The following is a 19,246-nucleotide window of genomic DNA, read 5'->3' as shown; positions in this document are numbered from 1 at the left end:
TAGTAATAGTAATTTAATAATAAAAACGGGTTAATCCCAACATAATTATAAGTGTATGTAATGCTGGTATAAGAGTATTATTGTAGTATGCGTTCATGCATACAAATAAATTTAAATCTTTAAAACAAAATCTAGTAAATAAGGCCAACGAGGGGGGCCATGCCCCCCCCCCCCGGATACGCCACTGCTTATGGGTGTGTATACCTATACTAAGCGTTTGCGTTTCGCCTCCGAATCCGATCAGTTTAGACTCATAAAAGCGAACCTACCTGCGGTATAATAATGTAGGTACGTACACTCGTAATACACGTTTTCGTGTAGGTACCTACTATAAACGATATAAATTTACCTATACCGTTCGGCGTTATTGTTGTTAACGTCATCGTAACAACAGCTGTAAAACGACAGTGTTATAGTGATATAATATAATATAATATTATTATCGTTATTGTTGCACGCGGCGTTCGAACGAATCGATTCGGAAGATATCGATCGACGAGGGCCGGAAAAGCGTGAGTATATTATAATAAAACGCGCGCGGCAACGTGCACATAGGAGGGGCACCGAGACAACAATGAGAATCGTTCGCCGAAAATTCCTGTGCCTCTTAAATTCGCCTACCTCCAGTCTCGCGGACGAGTCGAAGGATGCTTGCTTGGCCGACGTCACACGTCTCACCTTCGTCGCGCGATTGGATCTTCTCGGCGCGTCGCGCTGTGCGACCAATTACGCGCAGCGGGCGCACGCCGGGAGGACGGCACGGCGGCGAGCACGCGAATCTCGCGCATCGGTTTCAAGGGCGATATTAAATCGGGTCCCGCCGAGAAATGAAAAACAAAACGAGAATTATTGCGCCCACTGACCTACAAAAAAATACGTCGTCGACAAACCGCTCGCCAATCCGACGATATAATAATGATAATATTATGACATATTATTATATCGCATAGTATAGGCGCGTACGACGTATATGCGCTGCTCAGAATCTAATACGACGGGATTTGATAGCGCGGTGACGATATAACGACGAGATGAAAAATAGATTTTTTTTTTTTGTTTTTTTATGTTAAAACCTGTTGAGTTTTACCGGAGGTTATAGCAGACCTGTTTTAATTAAGACTTTTTTTTTGAAATGTATTTCAGTTTAAACGACCGCCAGTTATTTATTTATTTATTATTTTTTTTTACAAAAATGTATACATTTTATCGATAAAAAAAAAATAAAAAAAAAAAAATATTTAATTTGATTGGGACGAATAATTATTATTATTGTAATGTATACAAAATGTTTATCCGATCTTATGCATTATATCTCGTGCACTTAATTTACTTTTATTTTTTACTACGATTTCAAGTACCTATATTTACATTATATTATTTAAACAATATCGGCCCAATGATAATAACACATTATACAGCGATAATTTAATTGGAATCATCTCTGCTGCAGCAAACAATATTAATAGTCGAAACAATAATGATGTTATTTTTTTTAATTTTCGAGCAGGTAATTCCATTAAAATATAATGCATATAAAATACATTGTCATGTTTCTGTTGTTGGTTGATTAGTACTGCAGCAACATGCACGGTTGACTAAGCACTAAAGTACACTTTGCTAAAAAAAAAAAAAATTGGTAATTTTTTTTAAAAATATATAATACTTAATATTTATTTGATTATAGTAATAATTTTGTTCATCGCCATTTTTTAATCTATAAAATGTTACAAACAAAACAGTTACGTATCTGAATCGTAAAGCAGTCGTGATAGAAACGATATTTACAGTTTATAGTAAGTACATACAAATTTCGCGTTTTAACGAACGACGACTTTTTTTTTTTTTTGAATCGACAAATAAGGGTCGTTCGTATGATGTTTTTCTTGATAGGTAACGATTTTTTCCACGGTCTTTCTGGCGCCGCCGTCTAATTTTTACTCAAAGACATGCATAGTTTGTCTGTGTTGTGTGTGTATGTGTTGTATAATTGTATAGAATTACTGGGAAATACCGTGTTTTACATACAATTTGACCAGATTATTTAGATAATAACGGTTATAATTTATATGTATACAACCTGACAACATGATGAATTTTTCTTGGAAATTATCCCAAAAATTTGACCACACAGTAATCATAATATAACTGGTTAACCCTTTTGTACGACGGCCACCACATATATGGTTTCTTTTCACAGTCAATACTGTTCGTCAATGTAAAATGTATAAAATGCATGTATTGGAGTAGGTACCGTGGTTGTGCATCGTGCCGTTGTGTGTTTAAAAAACAACAAACTTTTGAATGGTTAATAATATGATAACGAATAATTGATAGCGTACGAAAACTTTATAACGGTTGTAAAAAATGTATAAAAAAAAAAAAAATATTAATCTAAGTACAAAATAATATTTTTATAAGCTACCTAAAATATAATATGTATAGGGACACATGATGATTTTTAAATATACCGAAGTTTTTGAGATATAGTTTGAAATTGATTTATTCAATTGAGTGAATAATAATTATACGTTGCACTTTATAATTTTTTTTTATAAAATGCATATATTTTTCCCATCCTTGAATGAAGATGTTGCAAACTTGTGACTTGCGACAATATATTTTAATGATAAATGTCCTCAGTTACAACATAACATTGCAGATTATAGGCAAAATATAGAGATGTGTAATGCAATGATGTGTTCTGACGCCAAAACATAAATACTGAGCGAAACAATTTTCTGTGACATAAAAGCGCAGTAAAATAGTCAGGAATTGATTTACATGAAAAAAAAACTTATTTCCGTTGTGAGAATCGCAGTTTTTGCATAACGATTTTCTGCGTCCCCCACACACATTATTCATATAACTGTAACAGAAAATATTTTTATTTTTTTTATGTACTTTTATTATATATTATGCATGTTGCATATTTTACATAGGTATATTACAGGTATATTTACTATCAGCGTACACAGAATGACGAAGGCATAATAATTTATCTGTAATAAAACCTAATCGCGTGACGTCTTCCATGACGAGAATAATATCACCGTCTTGAAAATATGAAAAATAAACTTAGTATTTTCGGAAATCGTTATAAAAACGGAATACTATATTGTATTCAAAACGATCATTATCAATGATCATAAGATAATTGTAAATGTTGTGACTTTCAATATCTATAGGTACAAAGAGTAAGTAGTTATATATGTAATTTATATGCTGATCAGTTGCGGTAATACTTTGGAAATTAATTTTAATAAATACTCAAGTACTTGTGAACACAATATTTCAAATACTCTTAGAAATGTTTATGTTATAAATTGTTTTTTTTTTTTTATTCATTATATCAAAGGTATTATTTTAGTGGAATATTTATACATAAATTCACAAAAATACCAAAACATAACTATTACCTAATAAAAAATTTAAATATAGGAGGTTCAAATAATTATCTTATTTAATAAAATAATAATAATTGAACTTTAATGGTTATAATAAGACACATAATGTACATAAACTCGGTAAAACCTACATAGTTATCTCATTACAAATAGTGAATAATTATTAACTATTATTACCTATTCAATATTAAATATTCTAAATACAAATATTATCTCAAGTATCAAAAATTTTCATACTAGTAGGTTAAAGTTATAGGTTAAAATAAAGTGATTTTAAGATATTTTCACGCATAATAAGACATAAAAAACCATCTAAAAAGATTTTTTATAGTAAAAATACAAAAAGCATAACAATATAGTTGATTTAAAATTTATATAATATTGTAATAATTTCCAGGAAAACCTAGAAAAATTTACCGTGCTAATAAAGTGATATTTTTTTATAGAAAAAAAAATTAAACAATTTATTAATTTGTATTAAGAATGCATTAAAAAAAAAAAAAAAAAATACTCAAAGTACAGTATTTAGAGTAAATTATCCGGAATACTACTCACGTGTCTGTTTGCGGCTATTTCACTGTTATAGCTTCGTTAAATTTTACTCTTCTGCACATTCAAGAGTAATAAAATTTATTATACAAAAAATCAATGGAATAAACCAAGTTATTTATTTTTAATAAAATAGTATATTAAATTTATTATTATTACTTATAGGTTTCGCGAATAATGATCGTTTGTTTTTAATAATTTAATATTGTACATTAATCAGTAATATCGTTATAAAAATATTATTAGCTTTTTTTCAGCAAGATTACAGTCGCCACTCAAATCCTTTGGGACAGAAATAAATGCGAAGCTGTAGGGCTTGTACGTCTTTATGCGGTGCTATCGACCGGTGAGAAGGAAAACGGGTGAGACAATGTGAGAACCGGAAATAAATAAAATACATAATTAGTCAAGACATTTAAAACGTGTGCTGAAGGCGTATCAAAGAAAGATAGAGTGTTCTTCTTTTTTTTTTTTTTTTGTAAGTCGTCGACCAAAACAATTATTATGTATTATTCACAATAAACCATGAGGATTATAAGGGTAAGCATGATCACCCATATGGGCAATGTGTTCCCTTATATTATTAATAATTAACATTCATATTTTACAGGAGTAAAAAATATCAGCCCCCCCGCCATATCACAAAGTATCTGAATCCGGCCTTGGCTTTATCTACACTATTACGTTTTATAAAAATTATTTAATATATTTAATAATGTTTTGACATCATATAATAGATATTTTCATATTTATAAAATAATAATAATAATAATAATAATAATGAGTAACTAACTGTTCGCGGTTAAACCATTAAATTATCCGTTTGTACGACTCATACACAAATAAAATATGCACAATAAAAACTATTGATATTGATTTATATAAACAAAATTTACTAATCGTTTAAAATACAAATTATTTATCAGAGTCGTATTAACCTTTATATACAAAACAAAACAAAAAAAACGGTTCTATAATGCAGACGACACATTATTACAGTCGTACTTATTGTTTTACAATTGGTTCAAAACAAAACTTTTTTTTTTTTTAAATATTCTATAACCCATTTTTAAAATAAACATTATGACAGTTAAACGGACGTTTTTTCATTTAATATATACACTGTACGCTATATAGTATATATCATAGTATCAGATAATACTGATATCATAATAATATTATAACATGGCAGTCGATCGTTTAGAGGACACCAGGGAAAATGCAAAATGATTCGTGCAAAGGGAATAATGTTAATAACATTTTAAATGACAATGGTTATAAACTACAACGTGCCTACATAAGTTGATGACACTGTACGATCATATCAATCAATGGTCTGATATCATGCGTACAACAAGATGGTTGCAAAAAAAAAAATAAAAAATGTATTTATTCAAATTGAGAATGTATATGAATATTATTATCATGTTTATTAATTTATAATTTTAGAAATTAGTTTATTTTGATCGATGTTGATATTATACTCATTTAAAATTATATTTAGCTTAGTTGTGTCGGCAAATAAAAAAAGAAATATATATAAAAAACAATATGAAAATAGTTATAACTCCAGTCAAAGTGGAACTAATAGAAATCAATTTAAATATAAAATATTTAAATATTTTATTATGTGGTAGCTTTTTTTTAAATCTAAATTTGTTTAAAATTATTGGAAATTAATAGGAATATTATATTTTAAGATAAAAAGTTTAAGTAATTATATTATTAATTAACATGATTTATTTTTCTATAGGGAATCTTTTTTAACAGTTTTCAATAAAAAAATTGATTAAATAATTATTTTAACTTGACTTTTTTTTGTATTTTAGATTACTAGTTCAAACACTCCGCGAGCATTAAAACAAAGTGAATAATTTGTTATACTTTCCAAATTGTTATTTGACTATAAAAGGATACTCATTATAATTTTCTCAAACTTGAAGATTAAAATATTGATAAGTCTTTTAAAGTATAATGAGTAAAAAAAAAGTTTTTTGTGCAGAATTTTAGTATCATATTTTGACATCACAAATTAACCTATTTATTTCATCTTAATTTTCTATCCATTAACTACCACAGTTGGATTTAAATAAAGAAAAGATGATTTATTTCGATTAAGATAATAATGCTAAATTTGTATCTTGAAGTATTTTTCGTGTCTTTAAAAACTTACCCAAATATTACATATTGTATTATTTGTTTTTGATAACCATTATATTTTTTATAGTATTGGTTTTTTTTTTTTTTTATAAAAATATTATTAACTTTCCACTTTTAAATAGAAACTGTTAAATTGAATTTTTAGTTTTAAATAATATATTTTATACCAAAATGTCTATGTCTATCTTAAGTTAAAGTTAGAGAAATGAAGACTTTGTTATTTTTTTTTTGAAGTTTTTTTCTTTTTGAACCTTTCAACTGTTGATTAAAAATAATTGTTGTTTATAAATAGGCTATAATTATAATACATTGACTTAAAATGTATATTAACTTTAAGTGATATATACGAAGAGCTCAACTGCTTAAGTTTTTAAACATGCCCTGATCCAGATTCAATACCAAGTATATATTTTAATGAATTTAATTTCGACCTAGCCGTTACCCTACTTCACTTATTTAATTTGCCCTTTTCATCAGACAATTGTTCTTGTAAATGGAAAATTACCTATGTATCACCATATTTTCCTAAAGAAGAAGACAATATCTGAATAACTAATCATCATCCGATTTTGATATTCTCAATAATTCCAAAACTATTCGAATGTATCATATCAAAAAAACTTAATCCAAATCCAATATTTGAAACCATAATTATTAACGAGCAACATTGTTCCATGACTAAAAAGTTAACTACTACAAATATTTTAATATCTAAACGTTATGTATTAGATGTATTAAGGCAGAATAACACAAGTGGATGTCATCTATACTGACTTATCGAAAGCTTTCGACTAAATTGACCACAATATTTTAACTACCAAATTATACTATTTAGACTTACGTTATCCTTTTTTATTAGTGGTTAGTATCTTTTTAACTGGTAAAGAATAATATGTTAATATTAAAAACTCTGGCTCAAATCAGTTCATTATAATTTTAGGTTTAGGTATCCCTCAAGGATCCCATATGCACCGTGGACGACTTAAAATTATTTCGTACTATAAAGGCTCCAAATGATGCTGAATTAATCAAAAAGATATAAAGGTTTTCTATGAATGATGTAACAATTACAGTTTAATTTCAAATATTTCTAAGTGAAAACTATTAACCTTTTCAAAAAAATGGACATTTTATCTTTATTACTACTATTTAAATGATTTCAAACTTATTTGCGTCTACAAGAATAATGACCTTAGTAAAATATTCTCTATTATTTAATAAGAATTACATAAATATTCAGAACAAAGCTTTATCTATTTTGGATTTTTTTAAATTAAAGCTATAAAATTTTAATAACCCATAAGTATTAAAAACATTTAATTGATCATATTATGTACACTATCAAATTTAAAACACAGCTCTATTATGTGGTTGCTTAATAGAGAAGGTCCGATACAAATAATAAATTGGATAAAAGAACGATTTTTGAGATTTGTATCCTTTAACCACGGTATATTCATTAGCAATCTCATATTTCTTATCAACCGTTGTCATCCTTTATAAACATAGAATCCTTGGAGATACGAAGAAAATATTTAGATTTCTATCTTACCTTTAAATAATTTAATAGACAAATTTATTTTCCAGAATTACTTTCAACCTTGGCTTTCTTGATCGTAGTACTTGAAAATTAAATATTTTTTATTCATCATTACAGTCTACCAATTATGATTAAAATTCTCCTATTAACAGAGTAATTGAATTAATTAGTATATTTCATATTGATATATTTTCATGCACAACTGTTAATATGTTTAATTTATATTTAAATAATAAGTAAGAAACAACCTAGAACCTTTATTAATAACATCTTATTTATATTATAATAGTTTTTAATTTAACACTTAATATATAAATTGCAAATGTTATTTTAACAAATGTATATATTTTTATCATAAACAGCTTAATTCAAGCTATGTAAACTTACATCTAAAAATTTACTATCTTTTTAATAAGTATATCGTAACCAATAAAGAACTACTTTAAAAATAGAACGCTGCCGATTATCTTATAATTCATTTTTATTAGTCACCTTGTCCGTCCAAATAAATAAATAAATTAATAAATAATATCCATCTGTCAGATTATTGTTATATTATATAAATATGTTATATACACTACTATGATACAAGTGTGTATGACTTTTCGTAAATTATGTTACGTAATTTCGTGTTCATTTTTTTTACGACTTTTTGACTCTCCACAACCTATCTGCTCTATATTATAAATTTATAATTTATAATCATGGTTTGCTTAAAGTTTAATAGTTATTGCCCCCGTTATTGTTATTGCGTACCAATCTATTTGTTTAAAATGTACAACAGTGAGATTTATGCAATTAAATTTTACTGTTTACTTACTATACAGACTATAATATATATATATATTATAATACCAATAGCGTATACACGTGGAGGATTAGGATGTTTTTTTAATACCCAACCACTCCACCTCAATTGGAAATGTCTGTGTACGCCACTTCTGTACAATAATACATATATAATATTTCACATGTATCGAAGACGTAAAAGCTTGAAATCCTTGAACATAATTATATAATCATACAGTAATTTATAAAATATATGTATATATTATACGTGAAGAATACGTTTATGTTATATTATTATATTTAAAACGTACATGCAACAATGATCAATTTTACATGACTGATAAATTATAATCTACTTGGGCCTTTGCGTTGTATATTTATTACCATTTGGACGTAATAGGATAAAACCATTTAGAGAAAACATAAAAAATGTTGACTACTCATTATTGACCGTTCCGCTTCAAAACATATTACAATAATATTATAATATAGTCGATCGACCAAGAAAAAAAATATTAATTTACATATACTTTTCGTATAATACTATACCTACTATATGTGCCTATATTTAATATTATACATATACGTGAATGCACATATAAAAAATTATTTCTAACATCAAGAAACAATACAAAACGCACTAAATTATTCTATTTGACCCACTAAAATACTTAAAAACAGTCGATATCTTACAATACTACAACTGACTTTAAGTAAAAAAAAAACATGACCAAATATAATATTATATTGTAGGAATTCATGTCTAACCTATTTTTACATAAATAAAATAATAAAATGGACTTTTAAGTAGTTTTTATTTCAATTTTTCTGTTTGTAATATAGATTTTTCGAGTTAGAGATATTGATATGCGTTTACTTACTAAAATTTATTAACAATTTTCAAGACTCTGAGCGACTTTAAACTTAGGAGTTTATACAGAGTGAACAACAGAGAAAGTCCATACATTTACGACATTTACGACACTGCTCGCTTTGGACGCAACCAACGCGTTAAGTATGCGTACATTATTAAATATTATACATCATTTCATTATAAATTCTACATCATTAGGATTATAATTATATTCATTAGATTTATAAATATTTATTTTTTATATGACATACTTTTTTTTTTCACTTCACCAATTCTATATTCTATAATAATGTACTATTTATTAAATATTTAAACTCCTAATTGCATCACACTTTTCAAATAAATATTAAAAAACAAATTGATTTTCAGAAAGAGTATATTTTATAATTGGTATTATTTGTGTACTGAAGTAAAAACAAAAAAAAAAAACAGATGTTGTTCTTTTGAAGTCAATACAAAATAATAATGGATTTTCATTTTGAAAAAAAAAATGCCAATACAATTTGTTGTAAAAACTAAAATAAACACGATAAAAATCGTTTGTATATGTAATAATATAATAATTTTAAATATCTTTCTTATAAGCTTATAATATATATTTTTATACATATAATGTGTATGTTATAACTTATAACTTATAAAATTCATTAGAGTATTTAAAAGTCACACTTTCTATCATAATTGGCGTAAGAAAATTCTAAATTTTTTTTTAACAATTCGTTATATTATTCAATATTCAGTTTTTATGCTCAAAAATGACTGAAAAAAATGAAAACAGGATTGCCAACCAGTTGCTATTTTACTTTGATAGACTTAAAAAGCCGGTTGCTAGTATGAATCTCAGTATTTTACAATGGCCTATAAAAAATTTTAATTAAAGCCTATAATTATCATCATGCTAATATACTTAAAAAATTTCACAGATAATCTTCTTATATTCGCTCTTAAAAAAAAAAAAATACATATGCGTAACAAATATACATTAATATGGAAATTAAAAAAAAATGTACCGAAAAGATACTTAAAAATAATGGCATGGTAACTTAATTAATATTATCATCGAATGTGAATCAAAATTATTAGTAATTTATTAATCTGATTAATTAAAAAAAAAATTTAAATAAAATCACAGTTTAAAAATATGATAATATGGTAAGTGATTCAATAACAACAATTGTTTAAGTACTTTGAAATCAAAATTATAAATAATAAATACTAAAAATTAAAATAAATTAGTATTATTTTCACATAATTTATAAAATATGCTTATACATAGACTAAAATATATTCTCTTACCTCTAAAATAATCTCAAATATACAAAAACTAATTAAATTGTGATCTATATATTATTATGTTTAACGAATCTTTTTCATTTTTCACGTCCATCACATCAAACTGCATACACTCAATGAAGATAATTTGTAAAAACGTAAAAACTCGGCCTCTAGTAATATCATATTAATAGTATAACTTTGTAATATTCTGTACATAAGTTGAGTAATGTGAAGATAAGTGCTGTAAACTTATATAATAAATTCATTCTGTGGCACTTTTGCAGAAGTTAATATTTAACGATTACCTAATGAATATAAAGCGTATAAGTGTTAAATTAAAAAAAATCTCTATACTAAGGTATAATTATTGATAATGTGGTATTTATCAATTTCAACATGTTTAGTTTAAAGAGCGTAAGTTTAAGCTAATCTTTAAATAAGTTGATTTTTATTTCTTCTACAATTTACGAGTACATGGTTCCTTTTTATTTTTATTGACTTGTAACGTCGTTACTAATTTTATATAGTAATATATAACCTAAGCTAGCTAAGAAATTGCAATTCAAGTCCATCATTATAATGTAGTATAGCATATTTACAACTTGGGTTAGTATGCGCAGTAAGTACCTATATTACGTGTATGTAATAGGTACCACGTAGATGTTTTTCGGAATTTTTCTTTAACGAATAACGAGAAAGTGACGTAATAAACGAAAACCTTAAAAATATTTTCACGTGGGATTTCGTACTCTTTTTTTTTTTTCAAAACTAGCTGCATATTTTGTAGTTTTTTTATATTATGTATTATATTATTTTATTTACTATTGCAGCGTGTATAGCCGCGTGACGAAAATAATCATCGTATACTCGCTCTAGTTGATAATAACGATATAATTTATTATTACACGTTGTGACATAATCGCACCATCAATCCCGTATAAAGAAGAATTAATTATAGAAAATTCTCAGAGAAAAATTATCTCTATCAAATTAGTTATACTTAAATATGTTTAAGAAGCTTAAAAATTTAAATTGACTCCGCGGGCTTTGGTCAGGATGCAAGTTATAATTTGTTGATAAAATTATGTTATCGGAATTTTTACCACACTATCTAACTGCACGTTCAACGATACGTTGGTATTGGCCTATAATTTTGTCTATCAAAAATTAATTTAACTTATCAAGTTAAGAAAATAGAACTAATCATAACATAAATGTAATTCGTAATGCATTAATTATCCTTAGACATAGACGACGCGCGACGGTCCATCTCCTTCACTCGGAATTATTATTTTTGTTTTTGTTTTTTATGTAAACGATTATTCATCATTGATCTCACATTTAAGTAATTCAACACATCCATTACTGTAGTGTACTCGATGACGATGAATACGCACGGTCAAAACGTATGAAAAACTCGATTTTAGAAATCGAGTAAAAAACGAAATCAACAGTTGACCAATCCTTATTTAACTAAACGTAATATTGTGTTACAGCGGTGTATACTTCGGTTTATCTTAGTATTTATTTAGTATTTTTAGGTGTATCATTACAAAATAAGTATTTGGATTGCTTGTAGTTAAACACTTAACGGATGGCGTTTTATTGTATCTCCGCTAACAACACGCGATATTGTATTATAAAGTATTTACCAACAACGACGACGACCAACAACCGCTACAGAGTCACCAGGTTTTTGTGGAATTATAATAGGGTTATTACAATAATATAATGTGAGGACATTGAAGACCCCATATAGCGTCTCCAACACGCGCGCCATGAGCCCACTGCCGCTGAGCGTGCGAGGTCACCAAACTCCGAGACAGTCATGTTCGTCGCTAGCCGTGTGGAGACGTACGAGGTACGCGATACTCCGCCCGTTCGTATTTTTATGATTATACATTTATACCTATACTTATAGTAGATAATGTTCTCAATAACGTTGTACTATGTGTAATGCAGTGGGCTTATTGCAGTGGCGCAGTTTCAGTGTTTGCACCTACGTATATGATGCGGCGAAGAAAAATAATGACTGGCTCGATAGTCAAACAATAAATATTTATCTCTCTTCAAAGGTTTACGACTAGGTCGTCGATTAAATGTTGTTTGTGAAAAATAAACTGCTATAGTTTATGCAATATAATTCACTTTTATACATAATATATACTGGCACACGTCATGTTAAATATTTTTTTTTTTTTTTTTAGGTATTTCGATGTATGAATTTAAAAAAATAAAAATATATTTGATGAAACAAATATTTTGAGTTTAAAAAAAAAAAATGTTCCACTGAATAATACAGAAAAATCGTGGATATTTATCATAATACTACATAATAATATAGTAAATAGTCATAAACCAATATTCGCCATGACCACGGTATCCTCTCATACGCTACAGTGATTATAAAGTATAATCAATTACTATTAGATAAATAAGCATTAAGCCAAATATAACATGATATAGTTAATATTACAATGTACAAATATTGGGTTTATTTTTATTTACTTATTAGATTCACTAGACCATGTTTTATAAGCATGTATTCCAACTGGATAATACCATGGTCACACGGCGTTATAGATAGGCGATTTAGGTACAGCAACGTCACTGTTAACGTTTCACTTTTCGGTATGTGTTATTCAACAATACACGAAAATATTATATTGACAAGTGAGTAAGAATAAATTAAGTAAAATTAGAATACATAGAATTAGTATGTCTACAATGATTGGATGCAATTTACGGTATCTGAAAATTAATGAAAATGTTATTTTTCTTTTTACTCGTAATTTAATTTATATTAAAATAAATAATTATTTATAGAACGGTTATTTAAAAATAAATGTATTGTACATTATTATAGATATTTAATGATCTATCTCCCATTTACCGACATTTTTAATTAATGGTTGATTTCTTTTATATCAATATTACTCTGTACAATTAATTAAAATGTTTTACATTTCATAATATAACTTATATGTAACCAATAGTCACAGTTTCAATATAAATATATCAATATATTATATGATTTATACTATTTAAAGCTTACATAATATGTTACTATTTAATAATAATATAATAATAAAATGATTTATAAGCGAATAAACATATAAAAACAATAAGTATTATTATTATATTAGATAGACTTTTCATAATTAATAAAAATTAAAAAATAATAATGATAATTAAGTAAAAATTATAATATTTATGATTGGTTTAAGTTATTAAAATTAGAAATATTTATATAACAATATTTAAGTAAAACTTTTAGTAACAATTAAATATAAAAGAAAAAGTAAATTTTTATCCAAAATCTGAATTTAAGAGATTTTATACTAGCTTTACTGTAAAATACATTCATTTATATAGTACACCGAATAAAAAATTATATAGAAGAAAATTTAATGTTTTTCGTTTCGAATTTTTTACGTAATAATATACTTATTAATCTATAAGATACAATGTATGCATATAAAAATATAAAATACGTATAACTTGATTGTAACCCATGTTTAATGTTTTTGAAAATTCAAAATAATCTAAAAAAATGATTTAGTTGAAAAGTTACATTTTTCAATGTTATCCATTTACAACGATTGTAAGCTTTCTTATTACATGGTTTATTATGGTTTTTTAAATTTCGAAATATCGTACATCTTTGAAATAGGTTTACCCGTAATGTAACTTACTTTGAATAGATAAAATAAAAAAAAATAATATATAATTAAGCAATACGATTAAAATGTGTAATTTATAACACTCATAATCGCTGACGTTAACACGTTATCTTCTTAATTAGTGAGATATTATATTTTTATTACATACATATTATGATATAGCTTAACTGTATATTTAAGTTAATAATTCATTAAATTATATAACCCATATTTTATTGATACACGTCATATAGGTTTAAAAAAAAACAAAAAGAATATTTAATGATTTTTAAAAATATTTTAGTCTTTAAATATTGTAGATATATATATATATATATATATATATATATGTATATTTGTGCATTAGTGTGTAGTATAGTAAGCAAGATAATTAAAGAAATTTTGATTTATAAGCACAAACAAACCTAAAAAACTGTTGCATAAATGTATATTCAAACCAATCGTTTAATATAGATTATGAACAAATAATAAACAGAGAATTATTTGCAATTTTAGTTGATTGGTTGATCTTTGTAGTCTTCTAGAAAGATATTTCGAGGCAGTTTGTAGTAAAGTTTGAGAGTTTTTCGTCAATTTTGAAGTTTTATTTATTCTGTTTTATGTTGTGAAAGTTTTTAAATTGATTGTTATCGGTGTTGAGTGTTATAGAAATGATAATCCAGTGTTATCATGCAGCCATTTATTTCACAAGAGAAAGAATATTATACTATAATGTAGTTTATTATTTTTTACTATTGCTAATATAAGTTATACTATCTCATCAAGTTGTTTTCGATACCTAAGTATTAGAAGTTGCCACATCAATGCAATTGATTCGACTGTTTACACCTTCACCGACACAAGACATAAAACAGAACTATTATAACTGATTTAACCGAACATACGATTTATTGCTATAGATAATAATATTATACCACAAGTAGAACCGTTATGTGTGTATGTTTGGACTGAGTACAAAAAGTTTACAAAGTTTATAATATTATATACGCATTATATGATGCATAACGATATGGCGATTTCATTATATTATATTTAAACATAAGTATTTGGTAAGTACATCGATAGTCTTACTACGCTCGAAAGATATAGGTGCATATTAAAATGATGTTATATTTAATAATTAAAATATTGTTGCACGTTACATATATTTTAACAGCGAGTCAGTACGAAATATTCAAATGCGGCAACAAACTATAATCAATGACGGTAAGTCGCTTAATTATTATCATCAAGTATATTAATATGACGTGTACTACAAACGTCCGTTTGTACTGACCTTGGACTGCCAGCGGCTATCGATGTGCGTGTACCTATTTAATCTTTATATAACTGGCACTATACATGTATGGTATAAAATATACTCTGTTCATTACACATATTATTATAATAATATACATATTGTAAGATATCTATACACAAACTCAAGATATATTGTATTGTATACACTATATATATATATATATATATATATATATATATATTATGCAGATATCTATTCGTTAGTATGACTATATAAATATAATACATAATATACTGCAATTTCATTGTATCAGAATGTATTCGACATTATTATAAACCAGTATAGATGTACCTGTGCGAAGTGTCTCGAATCAAAAAAAATAATAATATTAATATCCTGTAATATAAATATATTATATTGTATAGACGAGGTGTACACGAGTATATATACTGCCGATACAATATATTGTCTTGTGGCGCCACCGAAACGGAAATATCTTTATATTATCATAAAATATATATGATATGCATACGCTGTTATTAAATAATAAAAACGAGGACGCGTGATGGATGATGAGATCGGTTTTTAAAAAATGAATAAATACTGCGTTGGACGCGATAATTTGTATTTGCGTTGCATAATTATTGTCGATGTGCACCTATCGCATACCACGATAATTAATACCTATAAGTAGTGAATAGTATAAGAATTAATGTTATTTTAATACTATAATATATACACATAATAATGATAACTGTAGTCGTTGTGGAACATTAAACGTACGATCGTTAAAATTCGTTAGCATATTATTATTATTATTATAACGAGTTTTATAAAGCCCGCCCAGATTTTTAAAATACGTTTACGATTTGTTTTTGTCTGCCAGCCATCGTAACGTTTTAGACAAATTTAATAAATTATAATATACCTATGTCCTATGTACAGGACGATGCATAAGGTAAATACAAATCAAATTTGGATTAAGGATCCACTGGGCATTGGGGTAGATACATTCCCTTCTCAATTCCCATCGGAGCAAAAATAAAAAAATAAAACTGTAAGTAGGTACACAGGATTTTTTAAAAATAGACTCCTGCGCTAAAATGTGCACTCTCTCATATCTAACTTTTTAAATATAAAATAAAAGAATCTAAAGTCATGTTTGAATAAATTATTTATAAATTATAACTAATGATTAAACAATATCGTTATTATTAATTTGGGAATTTTTAAATTTAGAAATATTTTGCGCAAAAATGTATGCTCGTATAATTATAACTTAGGTAATAGGAGTAGCTATTTCTGAAAGGATTTTAATGTATTGAATATTAATATTAATACACCTATCGTAATACAATAGTAGTCACATTTTTATCATAATTTTAAAACAATTCTTAATTAATAGAAAAAGGATGTGAAGGTACATGATTCGAAACTCTTCTTTAAATTTTATTCTGAAGCTGACATTGCTAGTATAATAATATGAATGAAAACAGAAACTCACCTGAAGGATCAAGGAGTGTTGTCAGTGTTGAAGAAGTTGTGTCCCTCTTCCATTTCATGTAGAAAGGAACACCACTTTTTCGGAAGAGAGGAGGACGAATTCGATATAAAATGTATTGCATACATATTTACACATTATACATATTATATCTACATTATTTATATTGCGGGTGAAAAAACAGATCATGATCTGAAGACGACCCTGCTTTGCACAGACACATACGAATTTCTTTACTTTAAAAGTGTAAGAAATACGTAGATACCTGCATATAAGGGCATGCAATAACGTTATCTGACGTCCAATAATTCATTTCTGAGTAATTTAAGGGATATATAGAAGACATAAAATTGTATATTCCAGTATTTGACCCAAGGAAAATATTATATAGTGTATATATATATATATATATTATAGTATATATGTAAAGTAAATAATATATAGAGTATAATATATATGCACTATACAGTGTATAGTAATATAATAATATACAATATGCACAGACCCTTATCAACATCAACTATAAAATACAACTTTTTTAATACTGATAATAAAATATGCTCTGAAGTATATTAAATATACAATATAATTTTCTTTGAAAATTGTTATCGTTGTAGAAATATAATGAAGCGCAATGATAATAACATTAACTGTAACACACGTTTATTTATTTAAAAAACCTTTTTGTGAATATTATAAAAATATTCGGGAATAATTTAAAATATCATATTGTTCCAAAGTAAAACCTAATGTAGCCGATGTGTATACGTTCCGAGAGAGATAAAAAACGAATTATCTAAACCGAACCGTTTTAGCGACCAGATAAAAAATCGAAAGCAATCAATTCATAACAATGCAATATAATATACGTATATCATTATAATTTCATCCGCCGAAAGGACATCGTCAAAACGGTGAGTTGCAAAACACGAGTACGAATTGTAATGATACATGTATAGGTGTATTATACTCGTAGTTATCACACTTACCGTTGTGTTCTATAAACGCCAAAAATTGAAAAATTCATTGTCGTAGATTTGACTTGCGACGCAACAGGTACATTTTCAAAAGTAGACGGTGTTCGACCATATTATTTCAAACGTTTAAACGTTTTTGTTTTCGAATCGTCACGTCACACGACTAATAATCTATTTTTACGATAGGTACATGTCTACATCACAGGAAAATGGGTATTTGCATTTTTATCTTGTTCGCCAGGCGTACCCTTAATGAGCTTTCATAAATATAACAAAACGTTCGCGATAATATATATTATGTCATATCCAGAGTGTTACCTAAACGACTGTTCAGTGTTCGGTCTGGTTTCACGAGATGACTTTATGTTGGCTGAAAATTTCAAGTCTCACGGTTTTATTATTTTTCAATAATTGGAAGACAAAAAAAAAAATCGAAATCGATCTAATCCGTCAGCCGCGGCCAGGTGAAAATTTTATGGATAACCACGGTATTTAAAGCAAACGGCCAAACACACTATACCTAGGTATGTCTTATTGGTAGCGGTTTATCGTATTTTTTTTTAATAACTATTACCTACAATAATCTCTCTGCATAAAAACACTAATGTATAATACGCGACACGCGTTTTAAATATTTAACAGAGTCGTGTGCAGAGTGTTTAAATGATTAACATTACGTGTATTTTTCAAATACAGTTTCGTTGTGCAGTTTATTATTAAGCCGACGGTCAGCACTCACCTGACGTACCTCCCTTTGGGATTACCGGCCACCACCCCTATGGCGCGGCATGGCGTTATAACATACAGAGTCGATTACCTACATTATATTATTTAACACCGAGCACTTGGGTATGTCCTTCGTAAATTATTATGTGTACAAATAATAATCTAAATTAACTCTTTGCACGAGACCTTAATAATATTTTTCAGGAGGTATATTATACTTTTAATACATATTATTATAAGCGGAGTAGGTACCTAGGTATAAGTCTGACATATACGGCTAGGTATGTCGTATTTTAGGCTACCTATGCGCACTCGGTTCCATTGGCCGTTTCGTCCGCACTAAAAATGTATTTATTTATTTATTTATTTATTCGGAATATATGTCATTAGGATATTAAAATCCTTGGGATGACATTGATTAAATAATTCTGTACGGAAAAACTACTGTACACGACTTGCACAACGATAACATGTAATATTAACATTTAACATACGATAGCTTAAAATACATGAATAAAACAGAAAGTC

Source organism: Melanaphis sacchari, unplaced genomic scaffold (assembly GCF_002803265.2).
Source record: "Melanaphis sacchari strain LSU unplaced genomic scaffold, SCAv2.0 Contig31_pilon_pilon, whole genome shotgun sequence".
NCBI classification, from domain to species: domain Eukaryota; kingdom Metazoa; phylum Arthropoda; class Insecta; order Hemiptera; family Aphididae; genus Melanaphis; species Melanaphis sacchari.
This window is presented reverse-complemented; position numbering follows the sequence as displayed.